Below are 3,653 nucleotides of genomic sequence, written 5' to 3' on the forward strand. Positions count from 1 at the left end.
GGGGGCAGTTAGGAGCGACCAGGCCAGCAGGGAGGGGGTAGTTGGGGGTGACCAGGCCATCAGGGGGGGAAGTTAGGGGTGATCAGGCTGGAAGGCAGGTGAGCAATTAGGAGCCAGCGGTCCAGGAATGTGAGAGGGATGTCCAACTGCCAGTTTAGGCCCAATCCCAGGGATCAGGCCTGAACCAGCAGTTGGACATCTCCTGAGGGGTCATGGATTGGAGAGGGTGCAGGCTGGGCTGAGGGGACCCTCTCCCCCTGTGCACGAATTTCATGCACCGGGCCTCTAGTGAAAGAAATAAAAAAACCTAAGTAAAGGGAGAGACATACATGTCCATACCATGGCAATGAACTGGAAAACCCACGTAGTGAAGATGTCAATTCCTCCAAATGTATATACAGGTTTAACACAATCTCTATCAAAACCAAGATTTATTTGTAGCTACAGATAAAATTATTTAAAAATTTATATGGAAAGTATGGGCCCTGTAATATTTAAAGCAATCTTGCCATGGAATATTAAAGTGGGAAGAATAATTCTGATAAAAATCCTTACTATATAGCTATAGTAATCAAGACAGTGTGGTTTGACAGAGGGATAAACACATACAGCAATGGAGCCAAATAAACAACCTAGAAATATACCCAACCCAATCTACTCAACTGATTTGTGAAGAAATTGCACAAGCAATTTAACAGAGGAAGGACAGTATTTTTAAAAATTGTGCTGGCGGAATCAGACATTTACTAGTAACAAAAATGAAGCTCAACCTAAACTTAATACCTTATACAAAAATTAACTCAAAATGGAGCATGGGTATAAATCTAAAACTATAAAATATTTTAATGGGAAATTGCTTCAGGATTTATGTTAGTGGAAGGCTTCTAAATGTAACACTAAAGATATGATCCATTTTTTTAAAATGATAAATTGGACTACTAGTATATAAAAATTCAAAATATTTCCTCTGTGAAAGACCCAGTTAAGAATATGAAAAGACAAGCTGCAGCCTTGGAGACGATATTTGCAAACCATATAACTGACAAAGGACTCATATCTGCAATATATAAAGAACTCTAAAAATCCAACAATAAAAAATCAGTCTAATTTGAAAATAGTCAAAAGACATGAACAGACATTTCACTGAATAGGATACATAGATGTTTAATAAGTAAATTATAAGGTGTTCAACATCATTAGCCATTAGGGAATTACAAATTAAAACACAATGAATTATTGCTAACCACCTATCAGAATGTCTAAAATAAAAAATAATGACAATACCAAATGCTTTCAATGGACAAGAAACTGGATCTCTTATCCATTGCTGGTGGGAATGTAAAGTGTCACAGCCATTTTGGAAAACAGTTTGGAACTTTATTTAAACACTAAACATTCAACTACCCTATGACCCATAAATTACATTCCCAAGCATTTATCCCAGAAAATTAAAAAATTACATACACATAGAAACCTGTAAATGAATGCTCATAGCACATTACTGAAATAGAAAAAAAAACTGAAAATGATCAAAATGTCCCTCAAGCCTGGCTGGCATGGCTGAGTAATTGAGCATTGATCTATGGACCAGGAGGTCATGGTACAAGTCCCAGTCAGGGCACATGCCCAGGTTGCAGGCTCGATTCCCAGTAGGGGGCATCAGGAGGCAGCTGATCAATGATTCTCTGTCATCATTGACATTTCTCTCTCTCTCTCCCTCTCCCTTCTTCTCTGTCAATAAAAATATATTATATATTTTTAAAAGTCCCTCAGTAGGTCACTAGTTAAACAGTGGTACATCCACACTATGGAATATTATTCAGCTATAACAAAGGAATTAGTCAATCTTAAAAGGTCACCTACTCTATTATTCCATTTTCACATTCTCAACATACAGACTGAAAACTGATTAGTAGTGCCAGGAGTTGGGAATAATTAGAAGGTGAAAGTCGTGTGTGATTATAAAATAGTAGCACAAGGAAGATCTTTGTGGTGAAAAAATTGTTTTTTATGTGGATTTTAGTGGTGGTTACATAAATCTACACGTGATGAAATCATTTAGCATTGTACACATATACCAATGCCCATTACCTGGTTTTGATATTATACTACATTTATGTAAGATGTAAACATTGGGAATAACTGGGCGAATGGTATATGGCAGTGGTCGGAAAACTCATTAGTCAACAGAGCCAAATCAACAGTACAATGATTGAAATTTCTTTTGAGGGTCAAATTTTTTAAACTTAAACTATATAGGTAGGTACATTGTTATTAACTTAATTAGGGTACTCCTAAGCTGGCCTTTGCTAAAAACGTCCTCAATCTGATTGAGGCTGAGGTCGACCGCTTCCAACTCTCCCATCCACACTCGTCTTGTATACTTGTTTCAGATAGACGAGTGTGGATGGGAGAGTTGAAAGGGGTCGACCTCAGCGAATGTACCTCAAAACAATGTACCTGCCCCACGCTGCGTATCCCGCGGCCCACCTGCGCCACGTCTCCTGTCGCCCGACCGACCGAAACCCCCCACTTCTTCTAACGCCACTTCTTCAAAATAGACTCTCCCAGGCCGAAAACCGACTTCTGCACATGGGCCATGAAGTTTCAATCGCACTGTGTGTGCCCACACGTGGTATTTTGTGGAAGAGCCACACTCAAGGGGCCAAAGAGCCGCATGTGGCTCACGAGCCGTGGTTTGCCAACCACTGGTATATGGGATCCCTCTGTACTGTTTTTGCAATTTCCTCATTGCAAAACAAATTTTTGGAAGTTAAGTTCCCAATATTTTTTTCTAATTTTAATAAAATTATCAAACCACAGATCCAAGAATCTCAATGAACCCTAAGAATACCTCGGCTCATTATAGTTAAAGAGCTAAAAGTTAATGTTAAGAAAACTTACTGCCTACTCATCAGAAACAATGCATGCCAAAAGGCAATAGAATGACATCTTTAATGTGCTGAAAGAAAAAAAACCATCAATCTACAATTGTAGATGCAGCAAAAGTACTTTTTTAAAAATGAAAGAAAAATGGAGATATTTTTCAAATAAACAAAAGCTGAGAAAATTCATCATAAGAAGACCTAGACCCGTGGTCGGCAAACTGTGGCTCATGAGCCACATGTGGCTCTTTGGCCCCTTGAGTGTGGCTCTTCCACAAAATACCACGTGCGGGCGCGCACGTACAGTGTGATTGAAACTTCCTGACCCATGCACAAAAGTCGGTATTTTGTGGAAGAGCCAGTATTTTGTGGAAGAGCCACACTCAAGGGGCCAAAAAGCCTCATGTGGCTCGCGAGCCGCGGTTTGCCGAGCCGCAGTTTGCCAACCACTGACCTAGACTATCAAAATTATTAAAGAAAAATCTTCAGAGTGATGAAAACTTAGATTGAAACTTGGGTCTACACAAAGAAATGAAGAACATCATAACAACAAATATGTAGATAAATATAAAATGTTTTTCTTATTTTTCAATTTCTTTGTGAAATTACAGATTACTCAAAGCAGAAGTAATAATAATGTAATATAGGATTTACAGCATGTAGAAATAAAATGTATCACAACAACAGCACAAAGAATGGTAGGTAAATGTTGATATGATGTTATGGGTCCTTAACCAATGGACACAGACACCAGGGGCTGAGGGCATG

This window comes from Myotis brandtii, unplaced genomic scaffold, assembly GCF_000412655.1.
Source record: "Myotis brandtii unplaced genomic scaffold, ASM41265v1 scaffold654, whole genome shotgun sequence".
NCBI lineage: Eukaryota > Metazoa > Chordata > Mammalia > Chiroptera > Vespertilionidae > Myotis > Myotis brandtii.